Below are 24257 nucleotides of genomic sequence, written 5' to 3'. Positions count from 1 at the left end.
GGTGCATTTATACGGAGACTTGATTACACACAGGTGGATTCTATTTATCATCATCAGTCATTTAGAACAACATTGGATCATTCAGAGATCCTCACTGAACTTCTGGAGTGAGTTTGCTGCACTGAAAGTAAAGGGGCCGAATAATATTGCACGCCCCACTTTTCAGTTTTTTATTTGTTAAAAAAGTTTAAAATATCCAATAAATTTCGTTCCACTTCACGATTGTGTCCCACTTGTTGTTGATTCTTGACAAAAAATTAAAATTTTAAGTCTTTATGTTTGAAGCCTGAAATGTGGCGAAAGGTTGAAAAGTTCAAGGGGGCCGAATACTTTCGCAAGGCACTGTATATTTTTAATACATGTATCAATAGCTCTCACTTACTCTGCCTCCTCCTACAGCTGTCTACTCACTTCTCTGAGCTTCTATACAGTTAAGCAGCACCTCGTTTAAGCAGACCATTTACGGCAGCCAGTGCACTTATCATTTCTGCAATGACAGAAACATGACAGGAGAGCTCAGCCTGCAGGGGCCGCTGCTTACTCTGTCACTCAGCAGAGGTTTAAACCAGTCCAGGTAAACCAAAACTTTCTGCATTTTAAAACACAGCTGTGCTAAACTGAGCCCATCGGCTTCGTCAAAATGACCATAGGTTCACCTCACCCAAAATCAAACTGCAGCTGATCTCGATGTATGAGAGGTCAAAGAGAGGTGTGTCAGAACCTCAACATAATGCTGGGAGCAGGTGTGTGTTCCCAGTACGCAATGCGACAGATGAACTATTGTGATCTGTAGAGTTAGCAGTGTTGTTTGTCGGTGACATTTCCATGTTGATACTTATTACAAGTGAGTACACAATTCGTAACTCTGTGCCTCAAGTGCGTTGTTGCATGGAGGACAACTTCCATGGGATTTTCCAGCTGTGAGGCGAGGAAGCTATCCAGCAAAGTGTGCGATACTGCAAGATTTGGTATCGATCTGATACCAAGTAAATACAGGGCCAGTATCGCCGATATTGATACTGATACTCCAGATTAACTTTTGCAGTAGTACATTTTTAAGATATTTTTTGCACATTTACTTGAGTAATGTCAAATACAATTTTTACCCCCCCCCCCCCCCCCCTTGTCTTTGATAATAAAGTGTGATACACATTGTAAGTTTGTAGCACCCACCTGGTCCCACCTTGTTAGAGGTGAAACGCCTCAAAAGCTGAACATTTGCTTATCAGGGGACATTTACCGATGTTTGCCTCACAGCGCAGACTATGGTAGATGTTGCTCAGTGGCTGGGTGATCAGACAGGTGTGAGAGCAAAATTTACTTATATAAAAGAGTAAGATAAAGTGTCCTCATTTCAGATGAGTCCAAGATGAAAGTGATTGATTTTGTCCATGTGTTGTTATCTGAGAGCAGAGAAAACAGCGCATGTAAGTGCCCTACCTCTTTCAAGAGCAGAGCGCATTTTTAAATTTTAAATGCCGCGGGTAGTTGTTTTCTTATAGTGGTTAGAAGCTAAAAAGCTAAAAGTTTTACTTTCCATCACTATGATTTATGATATAGCTGTGCCTGCTTGCTTGTTTGTCTGGCGCCGCGGAGTCACGTGAGTCACATCCAATCACAAGAGAGGATTAGCTGCTGCTCCTCAGATGGAGAACCTCTGACAGGCAGATCACCTGTTCATTGAAGCCACATCAGTGTAGACATACAGGACTGGAACTGAAACTAATGTATCGATATCGCAGCACTGGTATCATTCAATATCAATACCCACGCTGGGATCGATATAATCGATATTTGGATCGCTCCGCCCACCTCTAGCACCTAGTCACATGAATGATGACTGCCTAGGGCTACTATGATGTAACATTATTGTAAATATTTTATTCATATGTGTTCAGGTCTACAAGCAACAACGACTGACACCAGATCCTGTGTATTTGCTGAAGATATTTTTAAATCATTTTGTTGACTGAGTGATAACTGCAAGCAGTGGCATGCACAGATAGACATGAGGTGGTGTAAGAGCACCTGCCCCTTGCCCCTATCAAGCAAGTGCCCTCTGCATCTACACTTTTTAAAAAAATTGAAACATAGAACACACGCACATACCATTCATGCCGTGCTGCGACTCGCCCCATCCCATCTGGTAACGTGAACACGGGGAGCGAACACCACGCGTGGCAGCAGCATAGACTATGCATCAGTGTTTCTCAAATAGTGAGGCATGACAAGGGGGGTGCGAGTGACTGGGAGGAAATGGTCCGTCTACGCGGAACTAAGTAGCTGAACTATTGTTTTAAAGGGGAACTTCGGTTTTTTTCAACCTGGGGTCTGTTTCCATATGTAATTTCATACATGTGAGTGATGGAGAAATGAATTTTCAACATAGCTCCAGTATTTAGCCAATCTCGTTCCGAAATCGTGCGACAGCTCGCACGATTTCGGAACGAAATTTGCTTTCTAGTGTCCTGAGATTTGGATACAGACCACAACAAAGAGCAATCGCCAGGTAATGTGTAGGTTTTCGTTCACTTCTCATCTCTAGTATGTTGTGGGACACTCATTGAGACTATCTGAGCCGGTCAGTGTGGGGCAAAAAGCACGTTAGGGCGGACTTTGACGCGGGGGGCCAGCTGCCCCATACTTTTCGCTAGCCGAGCTGCTAGCTGAGCTGCTAAGCTGCCTGCCTGGCTAAATACTGGAGCTATGTCGAAAATTATTTCTCCATCACTCACATGTATAAAATTACATATGGAAACAGACCCCAGGTTGAAAAAACTGAAGTTCCCCTTTAATGTCTGTTCTTCACGGCGCACAAGCTGCGCTGGCCATTGTGCGCTACGGGCTACTGAAAACGTGAGAACGCATCATTAATGTGCAATTGGAACACCGGCATACTTGATCACGTCCCCACTTCCGATCGTCTACTCCGATTATTTTTCCAGGAGTGTCAAACATGCAGCCCACAGGCCAAAAACGGCTGCCAGATGATTCATTTCGGCCCAACTTTGCAAAGGGTAAACAATTACAGAGAAAGCATTCAATTTGTAAAACTGTAAATTTTAAATAATTTCTAGAAATTGACAAGTTGTTTTCAACATAAAATAAAATACTAGCTTGTTCAGCTCCAGATAGCTGTGACTGAATGTTTTGTGTCTTTGTAGACACTCTGTGATCTGTCAGTTGTAAGGTGTAAATGATAAACTGAGGATTAATACTGTTGAAATTGAGGTTTTTCTTAAGAAATTCCAATGTGTTTACAATGTTTAGTGAAAAGATAATTCATTAAGTGTGAACATTTTCAGAATGTATTTTTTAAAACTAAAACAAAGGAGAAAAAGTTGAAGTTGTGGTGATTTATTGGTTATTATGCTGTGTTTTTACTGCTGGGGCCCACTTGAGATCAAATAAGGGAAATAGGCCTTTCTGTGGCCCCTGAACTAAAATGAGTTTGACCCCCCTGATATTGGGCTGCACAGTGGGTCGTGGTTAGCACTTCCTTGCAGCAAGAAGATCCCTGGTTCGAGTCCCGGCCTGAGCCCGGGATCTTTCTGCATGGAGTTTGCATGTTCTCCCTGTGCATGTGTGGGTTTTCTCCGGGTACTCCGGCTTTGTCCCACAGTCCAAAAATATGCTGAGGTTAATTGATAACTCTAAATTGCCCGTAGGTGTGAATGTGAGTGTGATTGTTTGTATGTATATGTAGCCCTGCAACAGACTGGCGGCCTGTCCAGGGTGTCCCCTGCCTTCGCCTGAGTCAGCTGAGATAGGCTCCAGCACCCCCTAATGAGTACCCTAGTGAGGATAAAGCGGTGTATAGAGAATGGATGGATGGACCCCTGAAGTTATATGTGAAAAACAACAAAATGGAATCAGATAAGATAACACAGCAATCAATTAAGCGACATAACGTGACGACAATGGTAAGTATTTATATGGGGATGGCTAGTGACTACGTCATCGGGGCCCAATACGTCACTTCCGAGTCCAAACCAAACCGCGGTATAATGGTGCAGTGCTGTGTTCCTTGTTGTAACAACAGAAATGATGTTAATAAAACAATTTCGTACTACCGATTTCCTCTGGATAAAAAAGAGAAGAGGAGATGGCTTAAACTGATACGGTAAGTTGGATCTCAAATCATGAAAAACGCAATTAAATGTAGGCTAGCGCTAGCAGCTAACGTTAGCTAGCTAAGTATTAGCCCGAAACATTAGCCTAAATAAGGTAACCTGCTGATGTTATGATGGAGTGTGTGAGCCAAAAAAACACAGATGTAGAGATTAAAATCATTATTTACGAGAATAAAGTCATAATTAACCAGATAAAGTAGTTATTTACGAGATTAAAGTTATCAACGAGTTTGAAGTAATTATCAATGAGAATAAAGTCATATTTTACAAGATTAAAGCCATTTACGTAAATGAAGTTATAATTTAGGAGATCTAAATCATAATTTATAAGATGTACGTTATTTACTAGATTACAGTTATTTACACACGTGGACAAAATTGTTGGTACCCCTCAGTTAAAGAAGGAAAAACCCACAATTCTCACTGAAATCACTTGAAACTCACAAAAGTAACAATAAATAAAAATTTATTGAAAATTAAGTAATCAAAAACAGCCATTACTTTTGAATTGTTGATTAACATAATTATTTAAAAAAACAAACTAATGAAACAGGCCTGGACAAAAATGATGGTACCTCTATGAAAGATTGAAAACTATTTGACCAGAGTGACATGATTAACTCAGGTGTGTCATTTAATTGACATCACAGGTGTTTCCAAACTCATAATCAGTCAGTCTGCCTATTTAAAGGGAGACAAGTAGTCACCCTGCTGTTTGGTGAAAAGGTGTGTACCACACTGAACATGGACAACAGAAAGCGAAGGAGAGAATTGTCCCAGGACATCCGAAAAAAAATGATAGACAAACATCTTAAAGGTAAAGGCTATAAGACCATCTCTAAACAGCTTGAAGTTCCTGTGACAACAGTGGCTCATATTATTCAGAAGTTCAAGACCCACGGGACAGTAGCCAACCTCCCTGGACGTGGCCGCAAGAGGAAAATTGATGACAAATTGAAGAGACGGATCGTTGGAATTGTATCCAAAGAGCCCAGAGCAACCTCCAAAGAAATTAAAGGTGAACTCCAAGGCCAAGGTACATCAGTGTCAGATCGCACCATTCGTCGTTGTTTGAGCCAAAGTGGACTTCATGGGAGACGACCAAGGAGGACACCACTGCTGAAAAAAACTCATAAAAAAGCCAGACTGGAATTTGCAAAAATGCATGTTGACAAGCCACAAAGCTTCTGGGAGAATGTCCTTTGGACAGATGAGACCAAACTGGAGCTTTTTGGTAAGGCACATCAACTCTATGTTCATAGACTCAAAAAGCAAGCATACGAAGAAAAGAACACTGTCCCTACGGTGAAACATGGAGGAGGCTCAGTAATGTTTTGGGGCTGCTTTGCTGCATCTGGCACAGGGTGTCTTGAAAGTGTGCAAGGTACGATGAAATCTGAAGACTATCAAGGCATTCTGGAGAGAAATGTGCTGCCAAGTGTCAGAAAGCTTGGTCTCAGTCGCAGGTCATGGGTCTTCCAACAGGACAACGATCCAAAACACACAGCCAAAAACACCCAAGAATGGCTGAGAGAAAAGCGTTGGACTATTCTAAAGTGGCCTTCTATGAGCCCAGATCTGAATCCCATTGAACATATGTGGAAGGAGCTGAAACATGCCATTTGGAGAAGACACCCATCAAACCTGAGACAACTGGAGCTGTTTGCTCATGAGGAGTGGGCCAAAATACCTGTTGACAGCTGCAGAACGCTCATTGACAAATACAGAAATCGTTTAATTGCAGTGATTGCCTCAAAAGGTTGTGCAACAAAATATTAAGTTATGGGTACCATCATTTTTGTCCAGCCCTATTTCATTAGTTTGTTTTTTTAAATAATTATGTTAATCAACAATTCAAAAGTGATGGCTGATTTTGATTATTTAATTTTCAATAAATTTTTATTTATTGTTACTTTTGTGAGTTTCAAGTGATTTCAGTGAGAATTGTGGGTTTTTCCTTCTTTAACTGAGGGGTACCAACAATTTTGTCCACGTGTGTATGACTGTCATTTCCAAGATGAAAAGCATTATTTACAAGATTAATTATTTATGACAAGTCATTACTTAAAAGAATAAGGCCATTTTAAAGATGTAAGTCATTGTTTGTGAGAATAAAGTCATTATTTACAAATTACAAGATTAAAGTTATTGTTTTTTAATTTAAATTTGCAAAATTTTGCTGCTTTTGCAGAAGGGGGCTTGAGGGGGAAATCACCAAGCCATTCAGAGGATTTTTTTTTGTTTCTCAAAATGTAGTATTATATTTAAGATTTTGGATCCAGATCCACTGCAGTATCTCCTGTACTCACACAAAAGGATTGTAGTATCTGTGCTGCATCTAAAATCATAATACTATGATGAGGGATGCAAAAAACAAACACTGCAGTTTGTCTGCATGCAGCAAAATTTGTTTTATGTTCTTTCTTTTTTTATTTTTTCAGGCGTAAAGATTTCACCCCCAACCAATACTCACGGGTCTGTGGATGGCACTTTCCACATGGCAAAGCTGCTGGGCCGACGCGGTTTGCCTGGAATGAGGGAAAGACTTTCCCTGACCAAATCGACCATGCAACCAAATGCAGAAAGGAACTGCTCCCTACCACTGTAGAGGAGGAAGGAAGATCTGAACCAGGCCCAAGTCATGTTGACACTGCTCAACAGACCCCAAGTACTTCTGATGTTTTGGTGCTCCAAATTGAGAATGACATGCTCAGAAAAGAAAATGACAAACTAAAGCAAGAATTGGAAAAACAAAAACAAACATTTTCCTTTAGTCAAATCTCCTCCCACCCCGACAGAGTCAACTATTACACTGGTTTGCCAGATGCTGCCACAGTCTTCTTTTTGGAGGCCCTTCTTTCCAAATTTGATCTTCAGTACCACTTTGATTGGAATGTCCAAAAAATGCCCCTAATTGATCAGTTGCTCTTGACTTTGATGAAGCTCCGATTGAATTGTGGTGTCCTAGACCTTTCTACAAGATTTAATTGCTGCCGTGCCACAGTCACCAACATCTTCATCACCATCTCCAGTGCCCTGCATGACATTTTGTATGTTGGCATGATGGCAAACAAAATCCCCTCCAGATTCAAGAACCAAACCTCACTGCCAGATTGCTTCCAGCCATTTCCAAATTGTCGGATTGTGCTAGACTGTACTGAAGCGGCTGTTTCCAACACAGAAAGTTTGGACACCCAAAGTCATCTATACAGTCATTACAAAGGATGTACCACGCTTAAAGCTCTGATTGGCGTGGCACCCAATGGAGTTATAACCTTTGCTAGTGACCTATATGGTGGAAGCACATCGGACAAAGCAATAACAGCAGACTGCGGAGTACTTCAACAACTAGAAGCAGGTGACATGGTGATGGCTGACAAGGGCTTCACTATTCGAGACATTTTGCCTTCAGGTGTATCACTAAACATCCCAACATTCCTTGTCAATGGACAGTTCACAATGGAGGAAGTTAACCACAACAGACTTATTGCCAGTGCAAGAGTTCATGTGGAGCGTTCCATTCAGCGCCTGAAAACATTTCACATTTTGTCCTACATCCCATACCAGTATAAAAAGCATGCCAACAAGATACTTAAAGTTTGTGTTTGTCTCACAAATTTACAGACCCCCATTCTCCGTGAAATAGCATGAACTGCCTCTGTCTGTCACAGTATCAGCCATAAAAATTTCTTTGTATAGCCAGTCACTTCACACATCACCTATAACTGTACCCACACCTACAACCTGCAGCTAAAGCCCACCCTCAGCAAGATTAAATAACTGAGTAAAACTGAACTTTCCATATTCTTATGTATTATGTTTTTATTTTTCTGAAAAATGCTTGGTTTTCACTGAACCCGTAGTCACATTGTATCGATACCGAGATATGAATTTTTGTCCATATCATTCAGCCCTAGTTTCTGTGTCATTGTTCTCTCCTCCAAGTCTGTTTTATTGTCCATATGAATTTTGATATATGAAATGTATTAATATTGTTTTTTCCTTTCTAATCAATTTTCCCAAACTGAAATGTTTAAGAATAAATCTGAGATTCTCTGTGAGGTCTATGTTTGTCTGTTACAACATTATAGTCTCAAGATGATTTACTTTTTTCCACCATCAGCTGAATGAATAATTGGGGATGTATTTGGATATCCATTTGACAGCCTAGGTGCAAGGGATGCTGAACTACTTAAAAACAAATCTTCACACTGGTTATATCGCTCCCACTCAATTTATTATGACTGCATTTGATTAAGCTTGTTACTGCTTATTTTTTAAATAATAAATAACACAACATAAAACAGCAGTTTAACTGGTACAAATGCACAGATGTTGATAAAACTTATAAACAAGTAAACTTTGAGGAGGTTTCAACAGTCAGATTGACGAACTAGAACAGGTAAGGAATGCAGGGTCAATAATACAGGGTCAATACAATATTTAACATTTACCATCTGATAGAATGTGTGGCAGGAGACAATTCTTATAAAAGGTTTCTAAAACAGTTATGTTGTTTGCCCATGCTGGATCTTTATGAATGACCATGATTTCAAGATCCAGAGGAGTCCATACCACCAAATGACAGGTGCCAGCTCCTGTCAGATACAGGTTGCCCTGAATCTGATGCCAGTGGTTGTGGGTCTGCTTCAGTGTCAGTAACCCAGTGACTTCATCCTGTTTGAGAAAAAAGTCCTTTGCCTCTGCTGCCTGAATTACGGTCTTCTGTCTGGCTGCATAGGGACATTTTATCTCAATGATGCAGTCATCGGATACCATCCCATCTGGGGAGCCACCAAGCAGGCCGCTGTCAGAGAGGAACACTCCGCTCTCCTGGATGGTCACACTAGTGCGCTTCATGTATTCTTCTTTGGCCTTTTGCTCATGAACAATTCCCCAATCACAAGCCTGGGGGCAAAAAGAGAATTTCATACACAATGTGTAAGGATTATTACAATTTATTATTACAAAACAAAGGTAGAGAAGGAAAGATATATAGGCTCAACCCTTCAAGTACAATTTTTTGTTTACACTTGGTCAATTTAACAATTAACCCTTAAGTCTCTATGTGAATTTTCTGCCACAAAGGGGTGATCTTTCAAACAAATTGACCATAATTTTCACTGTATTTAAAAGAGTTAAAACATTTTTGGTGAGGAAATTTGATTCTACATAAATTTTGAAAATGTGATTTCAAAAAAAAAATTAAAGGTCAAAAATTCACTGAGGGCAAATTAACTATCATTTTGTCCTGGTTTGAGTGTTAACTTTAGCCCCTCTAAAAACATGTCAGCTAATTGATTTTTCAAACATTTTTCACCCCCTAAGTCTCTTCATCAAGCTCAGTCCTGATCAAAAGTATGTATTATTTGTTTTTAAATTATGGATTTTAACCGTTTAAATATCAAATTTCATACATGATTTAACTGCAGTATCTTTGCTGCATTCAAAAAATGTGATTGTGATGGAAGTCATGTGGGAGTAAACACACTAAAAACTGATGCCCAAAAAATAATACTGCACAAAATCGATGTTGTTGACATATCCAAGAGTGTGATAGCACATAAAAAAATATGCAGCCTCTGATCATTTTATACATTGAAGATCTGCCATTTCGTTTTGTTGTTGTTGTTGTTGTTTTAATGGGTTGAAATCTATCGTTAAAAAAAATTGTTTTGGTCAAGGACTGAAGAAGAGATCTGAGTTGAAAATAAACTGTTTTGTTTTTACAGCAACTAAAGTTGTGGTTTTAAAAAGCCAAATGGGACTAAAAGATGCGTTTTAATACAGTACATTAGGATTAAAATCACTTAGTGTCCATCACTTACATGAGCTCCTTGTTTGAGGTTGTACTGACCGAGCAGTGTTTTGAATAAAGAAGGCGGGTAAGAATTCCTCTTCACCGCTGCCAATACAAAACCAAAGGTGCTGGCTGTGAGCCTGTTCTTGCGATATGCCATCCTGTTATAAAGAAACACATAACAGTTAACCTAACTGACTTTAAGTACTCCTAAAACAATGGAAAATATGTTTGTATGTGTCTTTACCATAAGGCATTCTTAGTTTGCCCAACTGTGGCTCTCTCAATGTCTTTCTTCTGCTGTGGGCTCACAGCAAGGGATGAGAGCATATACAGAGCTTTGTGCTCTGTATCACCATAACCGGAGCTGGCCAGAATCCCATCAAAAGTTTTCCTGTGGTGGCATGGGTCAAATGTCTGCCCCAACAAATATCATGGAAACAGAAATAAACAACAATTAGATCTGTGCAAGTCAACAATGTTCTCTGACATTCTTTTTTTTTTTTTTTATCTACACAGTGTGAAATACATTTAATTAAAGTGTGAAAGGGTTGATGTCTGTGGCTGTCTAAGTGAATTTATCATCTGTAGAAACTAGGCTGGGCTGGGATATCCTCAACCTTATCTCATTTGTAACTGATTTAATGTAGTGTACATGTGATGTTTCTGATAAAGCAGGACATGACACATCAAAATACAAAACACAGAAGTCAAACCTGAGGCACTTCTGGAGCTAAAATCCAACCCAGGCCTGTAAAACGGTCAAGTTGTGCCAAAGATGACAGTGCCCATTCTCTGTCCTCCTGGGTGACAGGTCGTTTAATTCCAGCTAAAAAATAGCATAAAAGGGATGATGGTAACTGATGTGGACTCAAGTGAGAATACCACCTCACCTAACTACTGTCAGTAGCACCATTCATTTACAACAAACCTTAAAACCAGGCTTAGAATTTAGCAGTAACTAAACGTATGGTCATGGTTTTTCAATGATATCAAAACAGAAGGCATGATTACTCCAAGTACTTACCTTTTGACGTGGAGGGTGCAATCACAGACACCTTCTTCGCTGCGATATCCTCTGTTTTGGGTGCAGTGGGCCTCTTCCACACACACACTCGACATCTCTCCGTGTACAATTCTTCTCTGCCCAAATGAGGAGAGCAGCTACATGGTGGCACTTGGCCCTCCCGATTGCACAGGAGCAGGTACTTGCCCTCACCTCCTGTCCCTCAACGTGTACCTGAGTAAAAACGACGTTGCTAGCCCTCACAAAAATCCCTGTAACATTGCTGAAAGGCAGAGCAATGCTCTGTTTCGCTAGGTGGTCCTAACAACTACGTAATGTCCTTAGCTGTCTAACCTGTGTTGGGCTTGTAAGACATTTCCAGTCAGTTAACTTGTCAACAAACCATATATACTTATTCTAACATACCTAAATAAACAATAGTTAACGTTACACAAGTAGAGTAAAATTAGCTTGATGGCTGACACTTCTGTTAGCTAGCTCCTCACTCACCTGAACCTCGTAAATTTTACTTTTCATTGAAGCCTGTACTTTCCCTTTCAGACTTCCACCTGGCAGCAAACTAACATTTACAACTCTGTTAGAGTTGTAGGAGTTCAGACCCCTTTTAACTGACTTTGGGAAGTCGGCAAAATACGATGTGACCGTAAAAAAAGTGACCGGTTCTCTCGCAACAGCCATTACTGTTTACACGAGCTGCAGCAGATTGGACTCGGAAGTGACGTACTGGGCCCCGATGACGTCACACTAGCCATCCCCATAGCGCTTTACTATGGGGATGGCTAGTGTGACGTCATGGACCACTTCCGTGTCCAAGCCGCGGCGTACCGAATGAAAACACAATGGCAGTAGCGAAAGAACCGGTCACCTTTTTCACTGTGACATCTTATTTTGCGGATTTTCCGAAGTCGGTAAAGCGAGGTCTTAACTCTTACAACTCAAACAGAGTTGTAAGAGTTAGTGTGCTGGCAGGTGGTTTTAAAGGGAAAGTGCAGGCGTCAATGAAAAGGAAAACGTACAGTGTTGAGGTGAGTAGCTAAGTAGTGTAAGCTAACAAACACAGGATGTCAGAAATAAAGCTAGCTTTATCATCTGTGTGAGGTTAAATGTCGTTTACTTGGCTTTGTTAGAGTTGTTATGTTAGATTTGAAAAGTATACTCTAAAGATTCCCAGCAGCACACTCTAGCGCTAACTTCTGCCGGGAGCACATGGCTAATTTGCATATGTAAATAACTACGCATCTCTTTACACTAATCATGAATCCATAACAGTTAAAACAATCTTAGTCAAACATTTTTAGCAAGTCAGTCCAAGTATTGGACTCAATTAAATCCAAGTCACATAGACCCATATCCTAGTCAAGTCGAGTATTTTGGGCAGATTGGTCAAGCAAGTCCAAGTCCCCAAAACTGGGACAAAAGTCTCCCTTGGCAGACTTTATTCTTATAAATTAAAAGTATAAACTTATTATCAGAGACTTTAATCTCGACCACTTTTAGTTTCTTTTGTAATGTGGCCCAAACACTCCTCATAACACAAAAAGATAACATGATTCAAGCGGCTAATACTAGCTAGCGCACGTTAGCTCCTGGCGCTAAATGTATTTTCTAAGATTAGAAATCCGACTTACCTTATCAGTGTCAGCCATCTTCTCTTCTCCTTTTCGTCCAGAGGAAAGCGGTAGAAGGATATCGTTTTATTTACATCATTTCTATTGTTGCAACACGGGACACAACACAGCACCATTATATCGTTGGTTTGGTAGGACACGGAAGTGACGTTTTTGGACACGATGACGTAGTTACTAGCCATCCTCATACCTGCAAGGTACTCAAAGCGCTTTACATGATACGTCACATTAACCCATTCACACACTGATGGCGGAAGCTGCGTCGCAAGGCGCTAACCACGACCCATCCGGAGCAATTCGGGGTTAGGTGTCTTGCTCAGGGACACCTCGAGCACGACGGGGCGAGGCTCGAACCGGCAACCCTTCGGTTGCAAGACGGCCACTGAGCCATGCCGCCCCATAACACTGCACTGGTACAGCATATGATTAGTGTAGTATATTGAGAATACACTAGTTGTCCTCTGCCCTCTAGTGGTCATGTTGAAAAACTGCCTGTTCTGTTCATGTGAGTTGTCATGTGGTTGGCTGTTCAGTAAAGGAGTCCCAGTCTGTAAGCTGAGTCCAGTGTCCGTCTTCCTTATTAACCCACATCAATATATTACAGTTTGGCGACGAGGATGGGATGGCTTAAAGAAAGAAAAGCATCCCGGAAGACGAGAAACATTAAAGTGTAACCGGCAGATCACCAGAAAAGAAAATTGTGGCACCAACGTGAGTGGCTAGCAAACGAGCTAACAAGCTAATGTGACTGCAAGTTATTAGCAACGTAACGGACTACAGCATGGCCCTAATCGGTAGCATATCGGAATACAAAGAGGGTAAGGAAGACTTTGAATCTTACCTGGAGAGACTGGAACAGTGGATGGATGCGAATTCAGTGGAGGATGAAAAGAAAGTCAGTGTTTTCCTGGCGTTAATTGGACCGGAGGCCTACAAGCTTTTGAAAAGTTTACTCCTGCCAGATAAGCCAAGTACAAAAAGTTATGCGCAACTCACCAAAGCACTCAGCGACCATTACAAGCCCAAGCCACTGGTTATTATGGAGAGGTTTCGATTTCAGAAAAGAAATCAACAAGAGAATGAATCAGTGAGTGAATTTATAGTAGCCTTGAAACAACTGTCTACAAACTGTGATTTTGGTACTCACTTGGATGATGCCCTCCGAGATAGGTTTGTGAGTGGACTGAGATCAGAAGCGATACAGAGGAAATTACTGGCAGAGACAAATGTAACTTTTAAAAGTGCATGTGACACAGCACTGTCCATGGAGATGGCTTCACGCAACACATTGGAATTCTCTGGGAAAATAAAAGAAAGTGCAACAATTCATGGAGTGTACAACCAAAATAAAAAGAGAGATGACAAGCGGAAATTCAGCAACACAAGCTATGGTAAGAGTACATCCTGGCAAAAGAGCAACGTGGATGACAAGCAGCAGCAACCACACCAGCCCTGCTACAGATGTGGCGGTAAGCACCCAGCTACTGTGTGTAGATTTAAACAAGAAAGATGTCACCATTGCACAAAAGTGGGACATATGGCACGCATGTGTCGAAATAAAAAGACACCACAGAAAACCCATTATGTCGAACAAGAGGCTGAGACGAGCTTGGCAGATGGGGATAACGAAAATTCGTTTGGACTGTACACCATATACACTGCTTCAAATGGCAAGGATGGCTATGTGGTTGACATGAACATTGAAGGTCAGAACATGCAGATGCAGTTGGACACAGGAGCCTGCGTGTCCCTTGTGTCAGAGATCATCTACAAGAAATCACTCACTCACTTGCCACTTTGCCCATGTAAAATAACACTGTCTACTTTTTCTGGAGAACCAATCCCAGTGTTAGGAAAGGTGACTGTAAATGTAAAATATGAACAACAAGAAGCCAAACTACCATTGGTAATTGTGGAAGGCGACCGACCAGCACTACTGGGGAGAAATTGGTTAAAGAACTTTAGATTGAATTGGAAAGAAATATTCCAAGTCAAGGCAACAGGAGATGTTGCTGATCCAGATGTGGCAGAAATTCTGCAGAGACACGAGGGGGTGTTTGAGGAAGGTCCCAGCACCATCCGTGAGTTTAAGGCCTCAATCAAGATGCGGCCAGAGGCACAGCCAATATTTAAGAAAGCAAACCCAGTGCCATATGCGCTAAAAGAGGCTGTGGAAAAAGAACTGGACAGACTTGAGACTATGGGAATCATATCAAAAACAGATAAAAGTGAATGGGCTGCACCTATAGTGACTGTGCCAAAGGCAGACAAATCAATACGGATTTGTGGAAATTACAAAGTGAACATAAATCAGTGTGTGGAAGAGGAAACTTATCCATTGCCCAATACTGAAGATCTTTTTGCAACCTTGGCTGGAGGAAAGTTGTTCACTAAACTGGACTTATCGCATGCTTATCAGCAGTTGGAGTTGGATAAGGACTCAGAAAAGTACCTCACAGTGAACACACACCGAGGGCTTTACACTTACCATCGGCTGTCATATGGAGTCTCAAGTGCCCCGTCTATCTTTCAGGCAGTCATGGATCAAATCCTACAAGGAATAGAAAATGTGACCTGTTTCCTCGATGACATCTTAATCACAGCAGGTTCAAAAGAAGAACACCTGTGTAAACTGGAGGAAGTGTTGAGTCGTCTGGAAAAATACAATGTGAGAGTCAAGAAATCCAAATGTAAGTTCATGACCAACAAAGTGGAATATTTAGGACACATGGTGGATAATGAAGGGCTTCATCCCACAAGAGAGAAAGTGGAAGCCATTGTAAACGCGCCAAGTCCCACCAATGTCACAGAGTTACGTTCCTTTTTGGGGCTACTAAACTACTATGGCAGGTTTATGAAAAATCTATCCATGCAGCTGCGGCCTTTGCATGAGCTGTTGAAACGAGAAAGCATTTGGAAGTGGACATCTGAATGTGAAGCTGCGTTCAGAAGTGCTAAAGATCATCTATTACAGAGCACCTTAGTGGTTCATTACGACACCAGAAAGCCATTGAAATTGGCCTGTGACGCTTCACCTTATGGGGTTGGGGCGGTGATCTCCCATGTGATGGAAAATGGAGAAGAAAAACCCATAGCTTTTGCATCTCGTACATTAACTGAGGCAGAGAGCAAATATGCTCAAATTGAAAAAGAAGCATTGTCTATCATCTTTGGGGTGAAGAAATTTCACAAGTATCTCTATGGGAGAAAGTTTACTCTCATTACTGACCACAAACCCCTTTTGGCTATCCTGGGTCCGAAGTCAGCCATTCCTACACTAGCTGCTTTGAGAATGCAACGGTGGGCGCTCATACTGATGGCCTATAACTATGAAATCGAGTATCGCCAATCTGCAGATCATGCCAATGCGGACGCACTATCAAGGTTGCCAAGTAAAGTCGGAGATGGCACTGCAGAAGAAGGAAAAATCTTCTATTTTTCTATTACAGAGGATTTACCTGTGAAAGCAAATGACATTGCTCATGGCACAAACAAAGATCTGCTGCTCAGCCGAGTCAAGGAGCTCACTCTAAATGGTTGGCCAAGTCATGTAAGGGAGGAGACACTCAAGCCATTCTTTACAAGAAAAACTGAACTCTCAGTGGAACAAGGATGTGTTCTCTGGGGAATGAGAGTTATAGTCCCTCCAGCTCTCCGACAAAAGCTGTTGCATGACCTTCACCAGGGTCATCCTGGAATGTGCCGCATGAAAGCGCTGGCAAGAAGCTACATGTGGTGGCCCTGTATGGATAAGGACATTGAAAAAACCGTACAAGAGTGCAGCGCATGTCAAACCGTGAGACAACTGCCAGCAGAGGCCCCATTGCATTGTTGGAAATGGCCAACTCGAGTGTGGCAACGGATACACATAGACTTTTGTGAAAAAGATAAGCAGTACTTTTTAGTTCTGGTTGACAGTCACTCAAAATGGTTGGAGGTGGTTCCCATGACAACCACAACATCAGCTAAGACTATTGAAGTCCTGCGCAGTATTTTTGCAGCTTATGGACTACCTGAAGAAGTGGTTTCAGACAACGGACCGCAATTCACATCCAGTGAATTCAAACAGTTCTTAAGAGGAAATGGCATCAAACAAACCTTGGTTCCTGCTTATCACCCAGCGTCCAATGGGGCAGCTGAAAGGTCGGTACAGACAGTCAAATCTGCACTGATGAAGCAAGTGTTGGCAGATGAGAGGTCTGCTACATTACAGCATAGACTGGCAAATTTCTTGCTGATGTATAGAAGCACACCACACACAGTGACAGGTGTTTCGCCAGCTGAGCTGTTTCTTAAGCGTCAAGTGAGGACCAGGTTTAGTCTTCTGAAGCCGAGTCTCACGGAAATTGTTGAGAGAAAGCAACAAATGCAGAAGAAATACCATGACAATAGACAAAACAAGTTGAGAGTGTTGTCTCAGGGTGATCAGGTGCGTGTGAGAAACTTTCGTGAGGGAAAGGATAAATGGATCAGAGGAACAGTTGTAAAGCGACTCGGACCTGTTTCTTATCTGATACATGATGGTGTGAGGGAGCGCACAGTTCACATAGATCACCTATTACTATCGCATGAAGGAATTGTGGATTGCAGCAACACAAGTGATGCTCAAGTGACACCAGATCTGGATTCAAACCAACCCAGCAGCATCCAGGAGGCAGAAGAGAGGATTGCTACCCCAGTCCCTGCTCGCTCTGTGGCGAAGTCTGTAACCCCGGTGAGACTCAACCCTGCTTACCGTCCACCCTCTCCACTTCAGGGGGATATTCCTGTCAAACCTGCAGAGCCAGTGGCTGTTTCAGCTGCTACACAACAACCTGGACGTCGCTATCCAGATCGCTTACGAGTTCCGCCAAAGAGACTGGACCTTTAACCTGTTGGTCAAATGTTCTGATTATTCTTTGCTCTGAACAGTTGATTATTAGTTACCAGTGGAAGCTGATCGTTTTTGTGTTACAATACACTGTCAAAAAAAAATAATAACATTTCTTCTTTTGAAGTTATGCAAAGTCAATTATTTGTTTTTTTGCTTACAGTGGTTATATACAGAGCTGTATATATCATTTTGGGGGTTATAGTTTAAAGGGGAGGAGTGTAGTATATTGAGAATACACTAGTCGTCCTCTGCCCTCTAGTGGTCATGTTGAAAAACTGCCTGTTCTGTTCATGTGAGTTGTCATGTGGTTGGCTGTTCAGTAAAGGAGTCCCAGTCTGTAAGCTGAGTCCAGTGTCCGTCTTCCTTATTAACCCACATCAATATATTACAATTAGGATACTGTAACTGAAGATTTAGTTTGTGTAGGTTTATTATTAGCCTACATTAGGTAGAGGCAACACTTGCTGTGACTTATTTGCTAAATAACAAAAAGAAAAAGTAGCTTTCTGCCTTGTTGTAGCCTAATGTTCGACACGCTGCACAAAGTGCCCTTTTTTTCCACTGAGCACCTTCCCCCCAAAATGATAGCTGCTATGAGCCGACCTCTTGCAAGGTGAAAACTTTGACAGTGGTGATTATTAACCTTAAGTTACCTCGATAACTGTAAATCCTGCCTCACTGTAGAGGCCTCAGGCTATGATACCTCCAGTTCAGTGTCATTACAGCGTCTAGCTTACCTCGACTCCAAAGAGAGGAACTTATGGAAAGTGGATCCAGAGCCTTTGAAAGACGTCACGACAGCGCGGAGGTACAAAAAAAAATGCTTGGTGGTCACGTGAGATACACGGAGACACTATGGGCCGAAGCCAAATAACGTGTTATTCATTGATCCCCGCCGCGTAAGGAAGAATATTTTTCACAGCTGACAGATAAAATTATTCTAAGCATACTAGTAGTTGTTTCCAACTTCAGTTCGTGCACATTAATGAAAGAGAGCAAGCAATAACTTTTAATTTTGAGCAGGCAAACGAAGGAGGCTACTTACGTCATCTCCATGACAACCAGGAAGAAGCTGCGGCAAAATATGCTAACGCCGGCTTCGGAAAGACTTAAAATAAACAGAATACATTTTTCCTCCGAATGAGCTTACAAACTAGACTACATGGTTCTAATTATTAATTCCTAACAGTGTTATGGTACACTTGCACGGCAAAAATCAACGCTATTGTTTTCTCCTGGCGTTAAATATCCAACGTTCTTTGACGTTCTTTGTCATATTTCACACTGCATTATCTTTCCAATTCAACACAGCTGCCACTATTACAGTGTCAAATGAACAATATTTAAAGCAGTTTTTATTTAAATACCAGAATGTCCAAATAAAACATACATTGTCTGTTAAATTGTCTCTGTGTTATTTATATCCCACAACATTGAGGTGTAACTATGGGTATAATTGAATTACAAGAATAAAACTATGTACTAGATTGTTTTGGCTATTTTCAATGATGGATAAGTCTCTACCGGTCTCTACTGCTGTGGTCCGTCCCTTGGCCTGTCCTCTCACTTGACCTCTGCACTGTAGTTCTGCACACAATCTTACACACATACTGTACCCCCAGAAGAGTATCTTACACTGTGACCGCCCCCCCCCCCCCCCCCCCACGTGTTTGGCAGTACGTGGGAAGATGAAGTGCTGCATGCATTTAGTCTGCGACACAAAGTCTGCAGTAACACCTTTTTCACAGAAAAGCTGGGAGAAATTTGTCTATTGTGCCAAACAATGGGTTACCCTCAACACTGCAGAAACGCTTTTTGCACAGTTATCTGTGAACATACTAAAAAAGAATGGAACAGCCAAAATTGAAAATTAATCAGACAAGATCACAGTGATGCAAATGATCACATTTGTTTTACATGTACTTGATTGTAGTGCACCACCACAGCAAAATAAAACTCTCCACAACATCAGAAGTATGTTTTTTAAATTTATTTACAAATGTTAGAAACAATGTTAATTTAAATCATTTCCATTTATTGATCACTTGTAACTTACATTTTAGTGCCATTACAATGTTCAGAAGAACCACTGCCAGATACCAGTGATGGTGCTGCATCCAAGGTTCGGGTTCTGCGCTCTTCAAGTGGCCAGAACAACCCAAAAGGGCTCCACACCTCCTGCCAGTTGCATGCCTGCTATGCAAGAACAGATATATCAACATCTGGCACAATAGAAAGAGGGTTAAGTAAAAACTCTCAGTGTCTAACACTTACAGCAGGTAAACGGGTGGACAGTTGCCTTGTGAGATCTTTATGTGACCTTTTTTTATGTCAAGCAATGTGCCTGATAAAAATATCAGCTATATCCCCTATTTATGACAATTTCTTTTTTATATATATTTTATGAATTAGTCATTTGTCTTTCTGAATACTTTACTATATACTCGGGTAAATACTAAAGTATTCAGAAAGACAAATGACTAAGTACTAATATTTACTAATAGTATTTACCTGAGTATAAACACCTTTTGTCACTGGCATTTCTTGCCGTTAAAAGAAAAAAATTGATGAACTGGAAAGTAAGAAAGCCAGGATGCTTTTGTCGAGATTCATGGCTTAATGATTTTGCTGATCTGGTAATGATGGAGCAAGCAGCTGTCCCCCTGCAGGAGTCCTGCAGGGATGGGAAACTTGGAAATTTGTGGTCATATGTTCAGGAATATATTAAAGAAAGACATTAGAATTAGCATCTCTTACCTTCTTGCTTTGTTTTTAATTTCTTTTTTTTTTAGCTTTTTTTCTCCTATTTACATAGATAAATTATGATTTCATGCACACCATCTGATGAATGTGTGCTTTGACAGCTAATTTACTGCTCCCTGACATCTTTGTTGTTTTATCTTTGTCATTTTTTGTTGTACGTAGTATTTGTACTGATCTGTTCGTGTATTTTTATTTCAACTCCCTTTTTTCCTTTTTTTGTTGTTTTTGCTGTTGCTTGGCTGATTTATTTGTGTGAATTGATTTTAATTATGTAGTTTTTTTTCTTATCATTTGTGTATGTGTGTAGTGTTGTTTTAATCAAAAATGTAAATAAAAAAAAATATTTACCCGAGTATAAACTTTGTTTACCACAGCAGATCAACTCCTTCATGCTGATGAGGGGAAGAAGGATGAACACCTGTTGCTTCAAATCCGTGGAAGAGATCTTGTTGCGTCAGAGGCCATGTATCACCACAGTTGCTTCACAAATTACACAAGATACCTGAGAGGAACAAAGAGAGAGGTTTCTGAAGAGGCAAATCCGTATCAGGCAGGCTACAGACATTTCTGTTAGACAGTGGTGGAAGAGTGCCTACTGGCAAACCGTGAAGTGTTGAGGCTTTCACGGCTAAATGACCTCTTTAAGGAAATTTTTACAGATAAGGAAGGACTGGACATTTCGACTTATAAAGCATTTAGCTTAAAATCAAGGCTTCCTAAGTCCCATCCATGTCTTAAATTCCTTAAAGCAGCCAGAAATGACTTTGTCTATGTAGAGGACCTAACTGCTGAAGAGGTCATCCAGGATGAACCGGCACAGCCTTCATCAGACAGCAGTGACTCAGAGGAGGATGGCATGGAACCCAGTCATTTAGGCCATCAACACAAGAATGACCCTGCAAGCATAGGTTGGTTTGACATTTCTTAATCTATATTGTCCTTATAATTATAGTTAAGTTGATGTTACACACCTTGCTTACCTGCATTTCACCATTATACCTGGTTGTGTAGTGACAGTCTCTGACTTCTCTAAAGACAGACACCTGTACCATTCAGCCATGCTGCTGAAAGAGATCATAGAGACCAAGTGTAAAGTGACTCCAAAAATGCCCTGGCCACCAACATCACAAGACCTTAAGATGGACACTGCCTCCAGTGTTGTCAGTGCAAAGCACTAAAATGTGTGCAGGGGAGATGCACATGCAAACAGCACCAGCTACCATGCACAGACATGTGTGCATGTATTGACTGCTCCAATTCTGCAGGACACGAAACATAAGAAGAGAAAAAAGAGAGCAAGCTTCATGGGCATGCTTATGCCAAATTTGTGGCTTTCATAGCACTTTTTTGTATAAAGTTCATCTTGTTCAAGTTAATGTTTTTTTCTGGTGTCAGTTCATTTAATGTCCATATGATAACCTACGCTTGTATATCCTAGTCACTGATGCACAACAACTGAAGCTCTAACAAAACTACAAACTTCATCTCAAAAAAATAGAAACTAATTAAATATGTATCAATAGCAAAGCTGAACAGATCGGGGAATCTAACGTGTTGGACATCTAATTACTGCCACTTGTTATCTTAAACATCTGCAGCTGTTGTTCCTGGTGGATCTTGACATGCTACCTGCTGCGACGTCACGTTTCATTAAACATAAGCTTCGTTTGCACCCATTGCATAAACTTTTCATATTAAAAATATTACATGATAATCGAGTAATTAATAATATCTGATCTTTTTCTCGTTTAAACGTGTTGGACATCTAGTTACTGCCGCTTGTTAGCTTAAACAACTGCAGCTGTTGTGACTGGTGACATGCTACCTGCAGCGACGTTACGTTTCATTAAACATTAACATTCATTTCGGCATTACAATGTGCTGTCAATATGCTTCGTTTGCACCCATTGCATCAATTTCTCATAATAATCAAAAGTTTTCACATGACAATAATAATATAATATCTTACCTTTTCCTTCGTTTGCTCTCATCCCTTAACCAGTTGTGTTAACGTTGTGTTATGGCTTTACCAGAAGTACGAGGAATCTGATTGGCCAACTGGAGTCCACGAAGTAGGAACAAGAGCTCTCATTGGTTTGTGGTTGCTGGCGCTAACAGCATATCCATTAGCTCGTGTGAAGAATATATCAACGTTATTTATGAAAATGTGCAACTTTTGAGGTTGGAAACATTAACTTATATGTTATATGATAATTTATCTACACAATACTAAAATCTGAAAATTACCAGCAGGGGATCAATTGTTTCGTAAACGAAAGCAGATAGACGTACTCGGCCCATTGCCTTACTGGAAGCGGGAAATTTGAATCTGTAAAGATGAAGTGACAGAACTGCTAAAGGGCTCTGGACGTAGCCAACAGTACGTCATCTGTAATGTCCTGGTCGCCATCTTGGATTTTTCTGAAGCCAGTCCAGAGGAGGTCATTGGAAAAGAGACGGACCCGAAGAGCAACGACGTCGGGACTGAGCCGGAGACACTGGAGCGTATAGGTGTACAGGTGGGCTGCACCGACTGCTGCAGGATTTACCAACGAGACAAACACCACAGATCAGCGTTAAAGTCACGAATAACTTGTATTCTTTTCCTTCAGGACAGCATGACAGGGTGATGCCAGTGTTTACAAACAGTGACGTCACGAAGTCACGTGATTACCGCGCTGGTTGGCAAGAGGAACCAGAGGAACAATGGCTGATGATAACAATGCGAACTATCCTTCCGTGAAATTGTCCGATTATGCTCAATCCTTATCACCTGAGGCCCGACAAATATACGTGAGTAAGCTGGGATATCAGGGAAACGGTAAAACCTTGCCAGATCCCTACAATTTAAAGACTGGGCGGGTGGACGATCCTTCATTGTGGCCCGACATTTCCTTCACCGACATTTATTTTTAATTGATTGACACCGCAGGGCAGTTCACCCACCCAAAAATATATAATTATGAATTAAAAATAATATATCTTCTGTTAATCTTCAACAAGATGTCAAAGAAACGTCAAGAAGTTGCTGTATTTTTTGTCTGCAGTATGGCTTCTATGTAACAGTAACAGACCCACAGCATTGGTGATCGAAAATAGGACAATTCTAAAAAAAACGATCGCTAGACGCATACAGAAAGAAATATGATTACAAATAGGAGGATGCTGGCTTAAGGAGATGTTATTGAATATGTTTCATTCGACTTTAGTATACTTTCATCGCCTATAAAGCGATCAGTAACACATGACAACACTGAACCAAACCGAAAGTGTAGAGATCGCTTCACGCGAAGGATGCGACACTAAATCAATATCTTTTGGTAAATAAGCTCAAAGTTGGACATACTAAACATGCTAAACTGTTGAATAGTTTACCTGAAGAAAAGTGGGAGCCACAGACACGATCTCTGCTGCTTACTGGGGTACAATTTTTACTGTTGATGACCTGAAGCCACCGCCATCTTCTCTCTCCTGAAATTGGTATTCGGTGAAATTTCAAGCCTGATTCCTTCTCAAAACGCTTCGTACAACCAACAACTACACACGCTATTACCATTGTGGTAAATACATGTGCAATTTCATTCATGAAAAGCGATAACTTTACGTATTGGTTTCAAACCCGATACCGTTCTTGTAGCAAGCCTTTATGTTACTGCCGGTTCTTGCCAACCAGTAGCAGTCTTGTACCACGTGACCATAGCAAATGACGACACGCTGGCGTCTTGCGACACTCCCATAGGGTGCCGTTGTACGCTTTCTTCCAGTCTACTTCCGGGTTGTGGAGGCTTGTTTACTTCCTAGCACCGCTTCGACAGTGATAGCCACCGTTCATTTGCACTGCAGGTCGTTGAGTATATGTGGAGGTAAGTTGATGAAATGCCTACCTCTTTTGAATTGTCAACTGCCTATATTTTATCAGAGGCTCTTTATGATGCATATGCTGAGCTTTATTTGTATTTGCGCAGCGTAATTATATATATATTTTATCTAGATAGACGACCGAATTTCTGCTACTTTTTTTAGCTCGACTCTG

General features: G+C 41.1%; 1 protein-coding gene and 1 long non-coding RNA gene across 9 annotated transcripts in view; both read right to left on the bottom strand.

Annotated features, from left to right (window-relative positions):
* The window catches only part of thnsl2 (threonine synthase-like 2), a 46021-nt gene extending 27659 nt beyond the window's left edge, over positions 1-18362 (bottom strand). Inside the window, exon 1 of one of the 2 annotated variants that reach the window (XM_022218120.2) lies at positions 18199-18362. The gene's annotated coding sequence lies outside the window, so the exon portion shown is untranslated. The remainder of the gene's footprint in view (positions 1-18198) is intronic. The other variant, XM_022218121.2, reaches the window with a different exon arrangement.
* The window catches only part of LOC127530785 (uncharacterized), a 186643-nt gene extending 162720 nt beyond the window's left edge, over positions 1-23923 (bottom strand). For 2 of the 7 annotated variants that reach the window (XR_007937438.1, XR_007937436.1), the window contains exons 1-4: positions 22194-23923; positions 21205-21288; positions 21011-21120; positions 20573-20726 (exon numbers count right to left, since the gene is read on the bottom strand). This is a non-coding gene — a long non-coding RNA (uncharacterized LOC127530785). Of the gene's footprint in view, positions 1-19436; positions 19658-20572; positions 20727-21005; positions 21121-21204; positions 21289-22193 lie in introns of those variants that run through there. The other 5 variants (XR_007937439.1, XR_007937434.1, XR_007937435.1 and 2 more) reach the window with 5 other exon arrangements.
* Positions 23924-24257: the final 334 nt, after the last annotated feature.

The sequence above is a fragment of the Acanthochromis polyacanthus genome, chromosome 18 (assembly GCF_021347895.1).
Source record: "Acanthochromis polyacanthus isolate Apoly-LR-REF ecotype Palm Island chromosome 18, KAUST_Apoly_ChrSc, whole genome shotgun sequence".
Classification (NCBI taxonomy): Eukaryota; Metazoa; Chordata; class Actinopteri; family Pomacentridae; genus Acanthochromis; species Acanthochromis polyacanthus.
This window is presented reverse-complemented; position numbering and strand designations above follow the sequence as displayed.